This window comes from Cupressus sempervirens, chromosome 3, assembly GCF_028749045.1.
Source record: "Cupressus sempervirens isolate cs-2001-9-10 chromosome 3, ASM2874904v1, whole genome shotgun sequence".
NCBI lineage: Eukaryota > Viridiplantae > Streptophyta > Pinopsida > Cupressales > Cupressaceae > Cupressus > Cupressus sempervirens.
Window position 1 is genome coordinate 162250932 of NC_143120.1, and position 19386 is coordinate 162270317.

Genomic DNA, 19386 nt, shown 5'->3' on the forward strand with positions numbered 1-19386 from the left:
GGATGTAGTGCTCCCTGTAATGATCAAGTCATCAACATAAAGAACTGAGATCAAGTGAGAGTCATCCTTCTAAAGAAAGTAAACATTAAAATTAGAATGACATCTTGTGAAACCTGCTAAGAGGAGGAATGAATCCATTTCGGAATACCAAGCCTGAGGAGCTTGCTTTAAACCATAAATAGACTTCTTTAATCTGCAAACCATAGTAGAATCCTGTACAAACCCTTGTAGCTGCTCCATATAGATTTCCTCATGAAGGTCACCATTTAAAAATGCACTCTTAACATCCATCTGATGTACAACCCATCCTTGAGCTACAAAAATTACTAGTGTCAGGCGAATGGAGTTCATCTTGGCAACTGGTGCAAAAGTATCTATATAGTCTATAGCTAGAAGCTGCGAGAAACCTTTAGCAACTAGTCTAGCCTTATGTTTATCAACACTTCCATCTGCTACAAATTTGGTTCAATAGATCCACTTGCATCAAACCACTTTTCTTCTCTTAAGAAGGGGAACTAAGTCCCATGTGTTATTTTTCATTAACAAATTGTATTCTTCCTCCATAGCTTTATCCCATTTTGGAAATCCTGATGCTTCCTTAAAAGACTATGGATCTAAAGAAATGGCTATGTATGCATGTGGAAATGACTTCTGTTGTGACCTTATTCTCTGAGTATCTGAAGGATTTCCCACTAATGAACCTACTGCATCAAGAGTTTGCTGTGCCCAACGAGGTTTAGTGGAAGAAGATGAAGGAAAGTCCTCAACTATTTGTGGACCCTGCGAAGGTGGTGTCCTATGAGTCAAGGTTGGAGGAATTTCATCTTCTGAGTCACTTTCATCACTATGATTACTATCCACACAGGAGGAAGAAGGAGGAGTTGAAGAAGCCAAACTTGGACATGTCTCTTCAAAATGAACACTCCCCTCATAGAAAATTTTGTGAGTCTCTGGATCCATTAATTTATATGCCTTGAGATGATCAGGATATCCAAAAAAATACATGGTTTTCTTTGTGGTTCTAATGCCTTTCACTTTTGTGGAGGTATCAAATTTGAAGTTCTTAACACTTGGTTTCCCGCCACACCATGCCTCAAAAGGTGTTATTCCATCTAAGGCCTTATGTGGACTTCAATTTTGAATCTAGTTGGCACAACACATAGCTTCAACCCAAAACACTTGATCGAGAGACTTGTGTTGAAGCATGCAAGTAGTCATTTCCTTAAGGGTTTTGTTCTTTCTTTTAGCTACACCATTCTGCTATGGCATGTATGCAACTGAATGTTGAAGATCTATCCCCTCATGTGTGCAATGGTCTATGAGTCTAGAGTTGACATATTCTCTGCCATTTTCTGTCCTTAGGATCTTGATGGCTTTCCCATATTTCTTCTCAACTTGAGCTTTGAATGTGATAAAGTTGTCAAAGACTTCACTCTTATGACCAAGGAAAAAGACCCAAGTGTACCTTGAAAAATCATCAATAAATTTGAGAACATATTGGGCCTTACCAAAAGAAGGTATTGGAAAGGGGTTAGCTACATCACTATGTACCAATTCTAGAACAATAGTTGCCTTCCAAGACTTCCCCTTGTCATATTTCTCTTCAGGATGTTTACTTGCTTCAAAACTTGGACATACTCCCTCTGAAAACTTAACTTGAGGTAGACCAATGACCATTTCCTTGCTGCTTAATTGTTGAAGCTAGCGATAATTAAGGTGTCCAAATCTTTCATGCCATATTTTACTTTGAGTGTTTGAATGAGTCAACAAGGAAAGAGACATAGACTTAGGCACAAAATGTGAGAAAGAATAAAGTCTAGTCTCATGGTTTGCCTTTCCAATTTCCACCATTGAGTCATCTTTGAGATTCTTCACCACTACTATGTCGGGGAGGAACTCTACTTTGTTGCCACATCCATAGTGAGTGATTTGATAGATGGAGAGAAGGTTGGTGCTAAGGTGAGGAACATGAAGTACATCCTTGAAGATTCCATTCTCTAACTCAACATTCCCTTTACCTTCTACTTCAATTTGAGTATCATTGCCTACATAGATGTAATGTACATTTGAAGTTTTTAAAGAGGAAAATTGCTCCCTTGAAGCACCCATATGATGAGTTACTCTTGAATCTCGAACCCATTCCTCTGCATTATTAGTACTTGCAATTAAAGCTTGGCCCTTGCCCTTTGAAGTGGTGGAAGAATGCTTGTCTTTGTATGCATTTGGAACATCAATTTTATGTTTCCTCATAAGGTTAACCAATTCATCAATCTTCTTATCTTTGCACTCATGTTCTTCATGTCCATTCTTCTTACAGTAGGAGCATGTTTTCTTCTCCTTCTTGTTGGAATTGTTCGCCTTTTGATTGTTCTTGGAAGAAGATTTTCCTTGTTGTGAAGAAGAATGTTGAGTGGAAGAAGATTGATTGGAGGATGATTATTTTTTTGAGGAGGATTGTTGTGTTTTGTCTTGTGGTTTAGCCTTCCATTGCTTTTGCTTCTTGTTTGAGTCTTTACCACTTGAATTACCTTCATTTGCTACCAAGGCTTTGGTTTTGGAAGACTTGAGAATTCCCATACCCACTAGATTGTCATGTTCAAATATCAACATTTCTAAGAATTTCTCGAATGAAGGCTTAACATAGGCACTACCCATTGTCACTTTGTGTGTATTAAAGCTAGAAACAAAAGGAGCATATTTAGGTGGAAGATGAGTCATTATGTGTTTGATCATCTTTCCATTTTTAATGGGTTCAACACAATCCTTCAGCTGTGCCCTATACATTTCTACTTAGGTAAGATAGTCTTTAATTGTGTCAAAATTTCTAGGATCCAACTTGAGAAGTTTATCCTCTATGGTGTAGGCCATCTCTTCATCTACTATCCTGTACAAAGCTTCTAGTTTATCCCAAACATCTATTGGATCTGAAAGCTTCCTAATGTGAAATTTGACAGGATCAAAGATATTTTTCAACAAGGTTCCTAAGGCCATCTCTTGTTTGGATTCCTAGTCTTCTTTACAAGCTTCATCAGCATCATCAGAAGGTTTCTTGGCTACACCAGTGACATAACACCATAAACCTTTTTCTACCAATGGGTCTTTAATGTTTTCTTTCCAAGTAGAATAATTATGTGGAGTTAACTTTGAAAAAGAACCCATAATGCAAGAACACAAGATAAAGGAGACACAGTGCACAGTACACCCCCCCCCCCCCCCCCCCCCCCTTTTCACTCAATCAGAAAATGCCCCCCCCCCCCAAAAAAAAAAAAGATTTTGGCACTTTATATATAGTGCGTTTACAATAGGCCACTTGCCAAAATGGTTAAAGTGGGCTTTCTAATATTTATTGATTACAACCTTTGTATAGAGTAAAAATTTGGACTATTAAAATTTAGCTCAAAATTACATCAATTATGTAGCATTACAATGCAAAATAAGACCTATCTCTGAAAGTGATACTTTTGTGCAAATAAGACTACAATCTAATTGCAGATCTAAAAACTAGATAAAAAAATATACACTTTCAAAAAAAACAAAACTTTAAAAGGAGTCCAGATGAGCCTGTACAATGCCTTTGAAGTTGCAAAAAGTAGGATTAGCCAGGTACAGTCACCAAAAAATTCCTATATTGAGAAATCCATTCACCAAAACTAGAAACTAGCTGCACCACTAAAAACTTCAAGAAATTTTATCCAAAATAAAAAAAAATTGCACTTGATTTGGAGTTCGAATGATTGAGTTATTGGTGTTTGAAGTCGGGCTGCGAAATCAAAATTGCATATGAAGAGGGGTCTGCAGAGGAAAACACTATATTAAATGTGATGGTCAAATGGCTGTCATGAAAATTTAAAAATTCCTTGAAATGATGTTCAGACAGCCGTCAATTTTAGGATGTCAGTTTGCTGACATCAATGTCTGTACAAGCCTCTAGTAACATCACTTTGTACGGAAAATGACATGGCAATGTAAGAAATTGTACAAAAAAAAGGTATGTGACCTTTTGTGGTGTACGGTGGCTATTGACTAGACTCCATGTTGTGTTTGCACTGGCATGGTAGTAGATACCGGGGTGCCGCATGGTCTATTCTATGTGTGATGTGTGTCACTATGCACAGGAGGGTGTGCCGGAGGTCTTTGCCGATGCTAGTATTGTCGGTGCCATATTTGGATTTTTTTAAAAAAAAGTGTCACCAATTTATGATGTTAAAAAATCCCACATGCATGGGATCTGTGCATGAGAAGGTTTTCAAAAACCTCCACTCGCAGTGTGAAACTAAATAGGTGAGACCGCAGGTAAGGGAAAACTGCCGGTCGATTTGATAAGAGGGCCACTGGGAGTTGTTGCGTTATGACGCCTTTTGGAGAAATATTTGCCAAAAATGGTAGTGTGGCCCATCAGTTGGAAAATATTCTCCGGACTTCACTAATAGAATATGCTGCTCATTATCTGGACCCACCTGTGAAAAAATAGAATATTCCCTACGAAATATTAAGCGTATAGGTCTAGCCTATGCACTACAATAGTTTTTCCTCTGTACACCCGATTGGGAAGAGAATAATTTAAAAAAAAATATTTCTGAAAAATATAGAGAAATAAATTGCAAAATTAATCAGATCCGAAAATGAATTTAATAGATCAAAATATGACCATACTGGATTTACAAATCGGGCCTTCATGTTTCTGTTTGCAAATTTTTTTTTGCCTCATGATCAACTTTAGCCTAGGGTAGGAAAATTTATAGTCAATCTTCACTGAATCTTCACTCCAAATGTAATGGTGAGGTCTGCTTCGACTCTAGACACTCCCAATTGCTGCTAATGCTCCAGATCTGAATTGGATCCCTTAAAGAGATGAAGCAACGAGGTCTCCAACGGCTATGTGACGAGTGTCTCCCTCAGCTCTGATACCATGTAAGAATCTACCTTAGGGAAGAATTTACCCAAGACCAAGGAACTCAAAACACAAGCACAAATTAGACCAGAGTATGATTAGAATGACTGTATAGTATTCAATTCTATGTACAAGTACACTAGGAGTGCCTCAATATAAAGGCCTCTGAGATGCATCTAGAATGCCTCTGAATTAGCATCATGATAAGTCCAAAAACTAGGCACATGTCCACTAGATATGGATTATCCTCCATTATGCACGAAAGTAAGTGTGATGATGAGAGGATAAGCCTACAAAGGTGAAACACGCACATCAGTGTTGTAGACAACATGTGCAAAATCAGGAGTGCGAAAAAATGTGTTGTCTACATGACAACTCAATGAATGAAGCAAACTCCTATGGTGTAGACACCATGTGCATAATTAGAGTCGCGTGCTTCTGTGTTGTCTACATGACAACTCTAGAAGATGCGCAAACTCCTAAGTGTCTCATAAAGAGAAATAATAAAATAATGCAAAATAATAAAATAATGCACTAACCTAAGTAAACTTAAGTAAAGTGTAAATAGTAAATACCTATTTACACCAATAGATTGTTTAAGTGGGGTTGAATATCTCACAAAGATAGATTTGAAGAGTTGGTACCATCAGATTCGCATCAAAGAAGAAGTTTTTGGGTAAGTTTTTCATTGTTTACCTAGATGATATTTTGATCTTTTGGAAGACATTAAAGGAGCATTTGATTAATATTCGAAAGGTGTTTGATAAGTTGAGGGAAGAAAAGTTGCTAATAAACATAAAGAAGTGTAGTTTTGTAAGAAAGGAGTTGGTGTACCTAGGATTTGTAGTCTAAATAGATAGTTTGAAAATGGACCTCGAGAAAGTGAAGGCTATCCTTGAATGGCCTACTCTAAAGAGTGCAACATAGGTAAGATCTTTTCATGGACTGGTTAGTTTTTATAGAAAGTTCATAAGAGGGTTTAGCAGTATTTTTGGACCCTTGACCAAAACAATGAGAGGGGATAAGAAATAATTTGAGTGGATTGCAGGAGCAGATAAGAGTTTTAATTTGTTGAAACATAAAGTTACTAAGTAGGCTATTTTAGTGCTTCTTGATTTTAACAAGGTGTTTCAAGTAGACTGTGATGATAATGGTACTGCAATAGGAGTTGTTTTGAGTCAAGAAGGTAGACTTGTTACTTATTTCAATGAGAAATTGAATGATGAAAAAAGAAAATATTCTATTTATAATCAAGAATTTTATGCTATAGTTCAAGCATTGAAGAAGTGGAGACACTATCTTCTTCCTAAGGAGTTTGTTTTGTATATTGATCATCAAGCATTGCAATATTTGAATAGTCAAGGATAATTAAACCAAAGGCATTTGAAGTGGGTTGAGTTTTTGCAAAGTTATACATTTTTTTTGAAACATAGGAGTGATAAGTCTAACAGAGTTGCAGATGCACTTAGCAGAAGACAACTTTTGCTGATAGAAATGCAAATAGAGGTGGTTGGGTTCAAGGAACTCAGTACTTTGTATCTAGATGATCCTAATTTTGGTAAAGCATGGAAGGTTTATATAGAACCTATTACACTTGACAAGACAAAGTGGTTGGATTTCATGGTTTAGGATAGTATGTTATTCAAAGGAATCCAATTGTGCATTCTTAGAAGTTTAATGAGAGAGAATCTCATCAAGGAGAAGCATAGTGGAGGATTGGCTAAACATTTTGGCAAAGATAAAACCATAGATTTGGTTGCTGAGAATTATTACTAGCCACAGTTGTAGCAAGATGTGAAGAAGTTTGTATAGAGTTGTAGAGTATGTTAGATGGTGAAAGGAGTAAAGCAGAATGCACGGTTGTATCAGCTATTACTTGTACTAGAGAAGTAGTGGGAGGATGTCAGCATGGATTTTGTTCTTGGATTACTGGTGACACAATATGGACATGATTCTTTTTTGTGGTGGTTGACAAGTTTTCAAAAATGACACATTTTATTCCTTCCAAGAAGACTAGTGATGCTATTCATGTGGTAGAGTTATTTTTTAGAGAAGTGGTGAGACTACATGGTTTGCTAAAGAGTATAGTTTCAGATCAAGATATAAAATTTGTTGGGTATTTCTAGCATACATTAAGGAAGAAATTGAAGACAACATTGAATTTTAGTTCATTACATCATCCACAAATTGATGGATAGAAAAAAGTTGTAAATTGTAGTTTGGGAAACTTGTTAAGATGCTTGGTTGGAGACAAACCAAAAGGATGAGATCTAATTTTACCATAGGAAAAATTTGCATATAATAATTCTATGAATAGGAGTTATGGTAAATCACCATTCCAGATTATATATGGGAATAGTCTTAGAAATTATTTTGAATTGAGGCAGTTGGATAAAGGAGAGATAAGCAATGCTAAAGTAGAAGATTTTGCTAAACATTTGAAGAACATCCATGAGGAGGTAAGGAAGCACATCATAAAGATAAATACACATTACAATGCTAAGGAAGATGTGAAAAGGAGGTATAAGAAATTTTAGAGTGGAGATGAAGTCATGGTTTATTTGAGAAAGGAGCATTTTCTAGTGGGTATATATAATAAGCTGAAAGTGAAGAAGTTTGGACCATGCAAGATAGTGAAGAGGAATGATTCTAGGAATTCTTATGAAGTGGAGTTGCATGCTAAATTGAATATTTCACCATTATTTAATATTTCAGATTTGGCAAAGTATCATGGAGGTAATGGAGATGAAGTTACAAAAGCATAGTGGAGTATTCTAGTAACTAGTTCGGCTACAAAGGATATTGAGGAGATACTAGATAGTCATATTGGCAAAAGTACAAGGAAAATAACTTATAAGGAATACCTAGTCAAATAGAAAGGGAGGCTAGTAGAGGATTCCTCATGGCTAGCAAGGGAGGATGTTAACCATCTCAGTTTTCCTTTAAACACCTAAGACATGACAGAGTCACTTCTCAAATTACCTTGGGTGTCTAGTGTAGGAGCATCTTGGGTATAAGAGAAATCTTGCATCACCCAAAAATATTTCAGTCTTTTCTATTTTAATAAAGACTAGCAGACATGGGGGTTTCTATTGATGGGAACTTGCTATTTTTGGTAAGTTTGTCATGCAAGCTTGGAATGTTCTCATTTTCTAAATGAAGGTTGATTTTAGAGTTATAAGCCTACCATTAAAAAAATATTTCTCTATCTTAAGTATCAAAGAAGTTATTGTAGATTTTTGGTGGAAACATTTGTAGAAAAATCTTTATGCTCACTGGTGGAGGCCTTAGAGTTTCTGAATGAGGTCTAAAAACTTGATGGAAGGGCACTTCTGTAGTTTCAAGCTTATAGATCAAGAGATGACATTTTTGAAAAGTGGTTATAATAGCCAATTAGAGCAATAGTTTGAGAGTTATAGCCTTTTGAAGTTGGGCTACCCAAAATTTCTAAAATAATTTATCAAAGATGTATTTAGCTGACTCTATATGTATTGTTAGGGTCTATTGACCCTAGGTGTTAAGTTTGAGCATCTAGAACCCTCTTGGGTGGAATAAAATTGCCTATTTAATAAAGGTTCAAACATTGTCTAGGACAACTCTGGGTGGTAGTTCATAGTTTAGTCTTGTAGATTATCATAATGAAGGCACCCATTTGGGTTAGCATATTGTACTTGTCAATTCTATAATTTTGCATTTTTGATGATAATAAGAAGTCCATATTTTGTTCTCGCATTTGTTGTTGTTTATTTGTTTCTATTATGGGTTTATGGTATTAAGGGGAGCACCCTTCATCAAAAGAGAAAACATGTGAAAATTGATAGTGATTCTTCTGATGATGAACTTTATGAACTTGAGGCACTGATTGCAAGGAGATTTGGAAGAGGCAAAGGAAAATAAAAAGGTAAATTTCCCATAATGTATTTTCCATGCAACAAGGTTGGTCATATTGCTGCTAGGTGTCTTGACAGAGAAGAAAAGGATGATAGGAAGGATAGATAGTACAAAGGAAGAAGAGATGACTAAGACTTCAAAAACAATAAGGATTACAAGGACAAAGGTAAGACATATTGTTTTATTGTTTAAGGAAAAAATGATATTGAATCTAAAAGTAATGATGAAGAGGTAGTCTAAGTTGCTTTGAAAGATGATTCTAATGAAGAGGAGAAAACTGTTTTAATCTCTTATGTGAACAAAATTGATAGATGGATAATTGATAGTGGTTGTTCCAATGGTGTGACTGGTGATAGAAGTAAATTTAAGGACATTCGACCATACAATAGTGGCTGTGTTAAATTTGGTAATGATGTTCCATGTCTTGTGAAAGGTAAATGGTCAATTCAACTAAATGACAAGATCAAATGCGATAATCTTTATTGGGTTGATGGACTTAACTATAATCTATTGAGTGCTTTATAGTTAAACAAATTAGGGTATAGAGTTGAATTCCATCATAGAAAGGCCAAAATATTTTATGTTGATGGAAAATTGATTGGAAGTGGTGATCAAATAAGATGTAATTTGTTCTATCAAGATTTATGTGATGAGAAATTTCTGTTTGTAAAACATGAAGATATTTGGTTATGATACAAAAGGTTATGTCATGTAAATTTTGAAAATTTGGTTAGCACTAACAAAATAAAAAGAGTAAGAGGTTTTCCAAAACTAAAGAAACCTAACAATGCTATGTGTAAACAATGTCAATTGGGAAAAATGACAAAGTCTAGTTTCAAGAGAAAAACATATTCATCTGATGATATTTTGGAATTGGTTCATACTAACTTATGTGGACCCATTATTGTTCAAAGCTATTATGGAGACATCTATTTCATTCTATTTGTTTATGACTATTCTAAATGATGACTATGATGTTTCTTATAGAAAAATATGACACTTTTAAGCTATTTAAGTGGTATTTAGTGAGAGACATTGAAAAGGAGATAGGGAAGAGTCTAAATATTTGAGATCTAATAGAGGTGGTGAATTCATTTCTAATGAGCTCAACACATTTTGTAATGACATTGGAATCAAAAGATGGATGTCTGCACCAAGGACCCCTCCTCAAAATAGAATTTCTAAAATAAGGAATAGATCAATGATGGATTGTGCTAGTACATTAACAATTGAAAATAATGTGTCACAAAAATATTGGAGAGAAGTTATAAGTATAGGTGTTTATACTCTAAACAAAGTACAAGTCAAGAAATGTACAAATGGTACACTTTTGAAAATTGGTATGGATATGCACCTAATGCAAAATATTTCAAAATTTTTGAAAGAAAGTGTTACATAAATTAAGACAATAGGAATGGAAAATTTGATTCTAAAAGTGATGAAGGTATATTCCTAGGATATTCCACTAGAAGAAAAGCTTGTAAGTGTTTGAACTCTAATACTGACAAAGTTGTGGAAAGTACAAATGTGAAAATTGATGAACACACAGAGAAAAATAAAGTTTAATTTAAGATATAACCTAAAGACTATAGTTCATTCATATATGTGAGTGATACTGCTCCAAGAACTCTACCTAAACAAGAAAACAAAGCTGCAAATCCTTAGCAGATTGGGAATGTCGAGTTGCAACAACTAGTTGTTGAGCAGCAAACCATGGGTGTCAATCACCAAATAAATGATGAAGATTCATAGACAAAGAAATTCAAACAATAGGAAGCTAATGTTGAACATGAAAAACCTAAACTAGAACCTAAATAAGAGAGAGATAATGAACTTGAAATCATTTTTCAAGATGAACCTATTGAAGAACAAAGAAGAAAATAATCCATGTTAGAAAAATATGTAAGAAGACAACATGCACCGAAATAAATCATTGGAGATAAAGACTCTGGTGTTATGACAAGAAAGAGACTCATAAGTGATACATGCTTGCTTTGTTAGTTTGAGCCCAAATCTTTGAAAGATTCTTTGGAGAATGAAGATTGGATATAAGCTATGAATGAAAAAATTGAAAAAATTGAAAATAACAAAACATGGTCTCTAGTACCTAGACCTAAAGACAAAAATGTTATTAGAACAAAGTGGGTATTTAGGAACAAGTTGAATGAAAAAGGTGAAGTCACAAGGAACAAGGAAAGACTAGTATACAAAGGATATGCACAAGAGGAAGGTGTTGACTATAGGGAAACATTTTCCCATGTATCAAGACTAGGAGTAAGAACATTTCTTGCATATTCTTCTTATAAAGGATTTAAGGTATATCAAATGGATGCCAAATCTGCATTTTTGAATGGGATACTTGAAGAAGAAGTATACATAGAGAAACCTAAAGGATTTTTAGATCCCAAAAAGAAGAACATGGTGTGTAATTTCCATAAACCTTTATATGGCTTGAAACAAGCTACTAGAGCATGGTATGAAAGACTACATAATTATTTGGTGAAGATCGGTTTTGCAAGAATAAATGATAACACCAATCTATATTTGAAGACTGGTAAGAACAATGAGGTATTATTATATGAGATTTTTGTTGATGATATCATATTTAGAGGAAAGGAAGCATTATGCAAATCATTTTATGATGAAATGAAGAAGGAACTTGAAATGTCAATGCTTGGTGAGATCAAGTTTTTTGTTGGTTTAAAAGTATATCGAATGAAGTAAGGTATCTTCAGTGCTCAATTCAAATATATCAAAGAGATACTGATTTTTTTTAAGGATGGAAGATTCAAAACCAATGTGTATAGATATGGTTATTAGACATAAACTATCTACGAATGATAATTTTGCTGATGTGAACTAGACACAATATAGATGAATGATTGGTAAACAACAATATGTTGTTCATAGGAGACTAAATATTGCATTAGCAGTTGGGATAGTTACTAGATTTTTAGAAAGCCCTAAGGAGAATCACATGATAGATGTGAAAATAATACTGAGATATATGAAAGGAACATAATACTATGGATTGTATTACAAGAAGAATGATAGATTTGAACAAAAGGTATTCACTGACTTTGATTAGGACGAAAATGTTGATGACATGAAGAGCACAAGTGGTGGTGCATTCTTTCTAGGAAAGAGATTGGTTTCATAGAGAAGCAAAAAGAAGAATTGCATTTCCCAATCAATAGCTGAAGCTAAGTTTGTGGCAACAACGGTAAAATGTTCAAAAATCATACGAATCAATTTTTTTTTAAGGTGTTAAGGAAGAAATTATGGATCTAGTGGTTATCTATTGTGATAACACAAGTGCTATTACATATCAAAGAACCTTGTTACACACACAAAGACAAAGCACATTACTATCAAATATCATTACTTGAGAGAGCTAGTTCAAGACAAAGAAGTGAAATTGGAATAAGTGAATAATAAAGAACAAGTAGATGACATATTTACTAAAGCCTACCTAAGGATGGTCATGAATATCTTAGAGGTAAATTGGGGATGATTCCCCTAGACAAAGCTACTTAAGCTATAGTGAAGCATTACATCAAATGTGTTCAACAAAATATTTTACACATTGATGTAGATAGTTCTAATTTAGGAGTTTCCTAAGGTAATAGTGAGGAAGAATGACATAATAATATATTAGTCATATGAGTATTAAAGATGAAGCATTCATAACTAACATGAAAGTATCTACATGATCAAGATGTAGGAGAAAGAGATAGTGTCTTTGGAATTGTTATCAAAGAGGTAGATATTGTCTAAAATATAAAGAGGGAGAGAATATCTAAGAAGAAAAAAATGAGAGTATGAATCCAATGAAAGAAAATATCCCAGAGGGAAAGATTATAAAAGTGTTATAGATAAAGATGAAGGAATGAGAAAGTGAAAGCTATCAGAGACATGCTAAGTAAGAGGAAGTTATTACTTAGACGGAGTTTGCAAGACTAGAGATATGAATCAGAATAAAACTAAGGATATTAATAAAGATATGATACATTGAGTGTGTTACTCGAGACTATACAAAATTTTGATTGTATGGTAACTTGAAGTATTCCTGAAAATTTTAAGAGATGTTTCCATCAATGCCAAAGAGGAAGATTGTTAGAAACTACAATTGGAATAATTATTGTATTGTCATTGATGTCAAACCTATTGGTGAGATAGTTTTCTATTTGATCTAAATGTCATACCTATTTGATTGATCAAGAGGAAGCTACAAATGGACATTTGATTAGTTGGACTTTGACAAGATAAAGTGATTGTTTAAAACATGTTGTCTGTAGAGAAGACAGTAATGTTCATGTCTTGAAAGTGCAAGCAAAGATGGATAAAATGTGTAGGCTTGATTGAGTAACTGAGTAGAAGACTAAAGAATTTTTATGAACATGTTGAGTTTTGCTAGTGTCAACCAAGGCATAATATGTGCCAAGAAAATTTAGTGTTGATTGAGCATTAGTATCGATCGAGTAACAATGTATGTTCCAAGAAAGAAGTTCTATAATGACCAAGCATTTCAATGATGACTAAGTATTAGAAAATAGTGTTGGCCGAGGAACAACATTTTAACTATTTGCAAGGAATTGTATTTTCCATTCAAGTAAGTTGATTTATTAGGATATAGAAAGCATGTTGAAGATAAGAATTGATGATTTGGATCATTTAATTCAAGGAGAGGACTAGGTAATGACCTAAGAGATGAATTCCAACAACATTTTCTAGAAAAAAAGAGATAAACAAAATGATGATTAGATACATTAATATGATGGATTGAATCATAAATGTAAGGAAACTTGGCAATAAAGAATATAACCGTTTCCACATAACCCATAATAGATCTAAAATAAACATGGAATTAAAATCCACATGCAAGAGAATAGAAAACATACCCACAAAATTGTGACACAAGATATACCTTGGGAAACCCTCATTGAGGGAAAAACCCAGCCTCCAAAAGCATCCATCGTCATGTATTATTTCAGAAAAAATACCATTTCCATACAACCATGGAAGCCTTCATGGCCATAGCCACAACCGAGCAAACTATGTGAACAAGCATGAATCTAGACATCCCATGCCATGCTTTCAACCTTCACAAATGCTCCCTTGGCTAACCTGTCAAGCCTTGTCCTACTCAACTCTTGCCTTTTGTCTTCTCCTTGTCACTCTTTTTTCTCTCTACATAACAACTACCCTTGTGGCTGCTTATATAGTAGCAAGTCCCACAAAACCACCAAGTGGTATTACATAAACCATGTGCTACCTAACCCACTGACCCCCCATTTAATATTGGAAATTTAATTCTTTTCCCGAATATTAAATAATTACATGAGATATTATCACAATGTTACAATACAACTCATCAAGAATATTCTATGGGAATCTTTACATGTTGCACGTCCATTTAGGTACAACATTACATAATAACATAAAATAATAAAATATAACAATATTATGCAATGTGTGCAACACCCATTATCTCAACAATAAACCCTAAGATCTAAGATGTTGATTAAGTGGAAAAAGATCAAAATTACCTATTTAAGGAGGTACATAGGAAAAAATTTTGTGTGTATGTAAATGTAGGAAAAAGTTTTGTGTGCATGTGCATGTGTATGTAGATAGACTTTGCACATGAAGTTCTAGAGAGTTGGAGTTGGTACTAATGGTGTTGACTAGTGAATCTAAGAAGAAGGCTTAACTGAGTTGAGAAGAAGTGAAGGTTGATTTCTTGAAAATTTGCTAAGAAAAGTGAAGATTGAGATGATAATGGAGGCAAGATAGTGAGTCAGTACATGAGATATGAACTAAGATCTATACATGCAAAGTGATTTGTACTTAACAAATCAAACCTGTTGTTACTTTCTAACCATTATGAACAGTATTTAAAATTCTTTAATCAATGTTGACCGAATAGTCTATGCAAATCCTTTAACTGGGCGACATTCTAATGGAATATTCTAAACTCCTTGTTGGCCTTTTTTTCTCCCATTCAGCCCATCACTGATAGCTTATTTGAAAGATATTCAATGGGCTAGATTCTTTGTTTTGGGTCAACATATGATTTGGTTGGTAGCTAACATTTCATGTTTGTCCACCCCTTCTCCCTAGCTAACTGGCTTCTAGATCAACGACTCTCATATTTTTGCATTCTATTTTCCCATCCTCCAGAAAGTATGAGATGCTTCGAAGTGTCTTTGGGTGGTTGTGTGTTTCGATCTATGTTGGTGGTTCACTCAACTCATTATCCAATGTCATGCTGCCACATCTTCATTCTAGTGTTTCTCCATACTACAATGTTTCCTCAATGCTCCAAAACTTAGAATTGTGCCACCTATAATGAGTGCTCCAAATGAGTTAGCTCTGGTGGGTCCACAATTAGTAGAGTTATGTAAATTTTGATTCATCCACGTGTGTCATCTCAACTTATGTGGGTCCATGGGTGACAAAGTTTTTTTTTTGTGATGTGTCCATGTACTTCTATGTCAATAGCTAGTGGGGTCTCAGGTTTCATATGCAAGTAGACGATACCAATGATTTTTGTGTCTTCATGTTTGGACCATGGTTTTCAAAAAGCTATGAGATCTGACCACATGTCCCATCTCCAACATTTAAGTCAAACCAATATGCATTTGCATAGATTGACGATGGAGATTCAATAAATGATTAAAAGATCGCCATCTATTTTGTCAAACAACAAAACACATTGACAACTCCCATGTTTTCATGAAGTATCAACTCAAGCTCGTGAAAACACAAGATGTTACGATATGTCTATACCCATTGTGGGCTCTATCTGCATGAGTGGTTGACTCATCTTGTTGTCCAACATCTTGTTCTCATGTGTCTTCATTCCAACGTTTCTTCATGCTGCAATATTTCTTCGATGCTCCAGAGCCTAAAACTGTGCCATGTGGTGGGGGTCCCACCTTTCATGCTATCTACTTACTTCTTTGTTGAGATTGACAAATTTGATGGATCTCATATTTTAACGTCTCTACCTTAGCCTCTTGTGAAGATGTGACAACCATTGGATATGGTGCATCTTGCAGATTTGTCATGACATTTTAGTCATCCATTTTGAAGGAAGGATCTTGATTGATGGTTGCAATTTAATCTTGTTGGGATTATAGATGGAGTAACCGAGAGGGGGGAGTGAAATAGTTACTATAAAAATAATCCCAACAGATTCCGTAGATGTCTTAAATAATTAGTTACTAATGATACTTAGTAAAAAAAAAATGTTGTAACTCAGTAAATTAACTTGTTACTAATCTTCAAGTATTCATGCATGCAAAAGTAAATAAAATGAACATGAGAGACACCAGATTTAATGTGGAAACCCAATATGGAAAAAACCACCAAGTAACTAGCTACCAATTTTCACTCTTCTAAAGTGAGCCCTATTAGGAGCCAACCCTGTTAAAGGTTACAATACACACTATTAGGTGTGACCCTGTTAGAGGATTTAATCACCCTATTAGAAGTGGCCTTGTTAGAGGTCTTTAGAACAATTCAAATGAACTGTCACCTTGTTAGAGGATTTAAAAAATGGTTGAGAGATTTGAAATCACTACTACAATGATTAGAAAGTAACAATGAATTGACCTGAATAAGATGCAACTTAATTTTCTGATTACAGATCTCTATTCTACACTATTAGATCCTTTTCAATCAAATATATCTTTGCTACTCCTCAATGATCTCTAATCATCCTTCAAAATTTGCTTTCACAATAATTAGTCTTCCTTCTCATTCATATTACATCAAACCCATCACTTACACTTAGAATTCACAACTTCACTTCTCATATATACCATTCAGATTATCAAGTCAGCTCATTCATAAGTTACATTTACCAATAAATCATACATCAGTTGGCTACAAATATTACTTTAAATAAATAAACATTATTTCATAAATCAATGAAATCCTTCATTGGCTGACCTTAATCGGTAAATACTGCTTCCAAAAATAATTTCCTGAGTTAACTATCTTAACTCGGTTAACATTGCAACATCTACAAAATCCTTTGGTTGCCGAGTTAACTTGGTAAGAATTAAATTCCTTCACTGTCCATGAGAGCTCGGTAAGAAATTTTTCTACCATATTTCCCTTTGATGATCGAGTGAGCTCAGTAACAACTGAATTTTATTGTTTAACCTTGAAAGCTTGGTAACAACTGTCTTCTCAGTAGACACTATAAACCTTCTTTACTATACTTCTAAGCTCAATAGGCTCTATCTTTTTTCTTTCTGACCATCTAAGTTTAGTAGACTCTATCTTTTGCCTTGCCGACCAACTAAGCTTGGTAGACTCTATTTGATGACTAATATGACATTTGTGTAACATCAAAGATAACACACAATTGAAAAATTGTATCCAACAATCTCTCTCTTTGGAATTGATGGAAACACAACATGTCATAGCAAAATGAAATTTGAAAATAGGTCTTTACTAATAGAATGCTTCACTCTCTTCCTCAAATACAGTAATCTCCCTCTTTCATAATAATCTCTCCCTCTTACACAAACTCTTATTATTTTTGCAAATTTTAGAAAGATATGAAAATATACTCTCCCTCTTTGACAACACATGCCAAAGACAACACAAATCAAATGAATAACATTGTACCTGATGTACTGATTCATAGGCAATTTCTTCATTACTTTGCTGGATCAACTGATAGATCTTTAATTCTGTTCCTGTTGATGCATCACAAAAACTATATTTTAGTGAGCTTAAGATAGGGGAATGACCCCTAACTTACCTCTTAGATACAAGAATGCATCCCTAGGTAAAGGCTTTGTGAATATGTTAGCAAATTTTTCCTTTGTATGGACATATTCCAATTTGATTTCCTTTTCTTGTACTAATTCTGTAACAAAGTGATACTTTATAGCAATATGCTTGGTCTTTGAATGCATCACTAGATTCTTGGATATGTTAATTGCACTTGTGTTGTCACAAAACATAACAATAGGTTCTTTGATTTCTTGCTTCATACCTTCCAATAATTGTTTGAACCACACAATGTTTGAGCAGTTTACTACTGCTGCAACATATTCAACCTGTACTATAGATTGGGATGTATAGTTCTACTTTTTACTTGTCCAAAAAACCAACCTCTTTCCAAGAAAGAAAGCTCCTCCACTTGTACTCTTTCTATCATTAACATTCCCTACCCAATATACATCAATGAACACTTTTGAATCTAGATTTCCTCCAAGTTTATACCATAGTCCATAATCTTTAGTTCCTTTTGAGTATCTCATGATTCTTTTTATTGCCATCAAGTGATCTTTTTGGTTTTGCTAAGAATCTTGCTACAATTCCTACTGCAAGAGAAATGTCTAGTCTTGTGTGCACTACATATTGCAACTTTCCAATCTTAGATCTATACAATGTCTAATCCACTTCCTTTGATTCATCATCCTTGGTAAGTTTCAATCTAGTACACATAGGAGTTCCAACTAGTATGCAGTCTTCCATACCAAACTTTTTTAGTATCTCCTTGATGTATTTAGATTGAGTGATGTAGATACCATTCTTACTTTGATGAATTTGAAGACCAAAAAAGAATTTGATTTCTCCAAACATTGACATTTCAAATTCTTTGTTTATTTGTTCTGAAAATTCTTTGCAAAGATCATCATTTCCTGTGAACAAGGTATCATACACAAATATTTTTGCCAAAATAATCTTATTATCTGGTCCTTCCTTTATGTAAAAACTACTTTTGTCATTAGTTGTTTGAAAACCAATCTAGATAAGATAGTTATGCAGTCTTTCATACCATGCTCTAGGTGCTTGTTTCAGACCATACAATGCTTTATGCAATTTGTAGACCATGTCCTTCTTGTATAGATCAAAAAAACCTTTAGATTGTTCAATGTAAACCTCTTCATCCAATATGCCATTGAGAAATTTTGACTTGACATCCATCTGATAAACTTTGAATCCTTTGTATGTAGCATATGTAAGTAAGGTTCTGACACCTTCCAATCTTGCAATAGGAGCAAAAGTTTCTCCGTAGTCTACACCTTCTTCTTGAGAGTACCCTTTGCATACCAGTCTAGCTTTGTTCCTTGACACCTTACTATCTTCATTTAACTTATTTCTAAATACCCACTTAGTTCCAATCACATTCTTATCTTTAGGTCTAGGTAAAAGAGTCCATGTTTTTTTTTTTCTCTATCCATTTTATCTCTTCATTCATTGCTTCAATCCAACTTTCATTGTCTAAATGCATCTTTGACATTTCTAGGTTCAAAATCAGCAAGTAAACATGTGCTTTTCAACTTACTTCTTGTCATTTTTCCTTTTGATTTATCTCCAATGATCTAATCTGGTGCATGATGCTTCCTGACATACTTGGCTAACATAGGTTCCTTTCCTTTTAAGTGACTTGCATTGTTATCCTTTTGTGCTTCAACTTTTGGTTCTAATTTTGGTTGCTCAGGCTCAGTAGGTTTTGATTTGGTAGCTTCTATTTGCAACTTGAGTTCTTGCAACTCGGTAGGTATTAGCTCGGTTTGAACTTCCTGTGACTTAGTTACTAAAGACTCATGAGTTGAAGATTCTTGATTGAC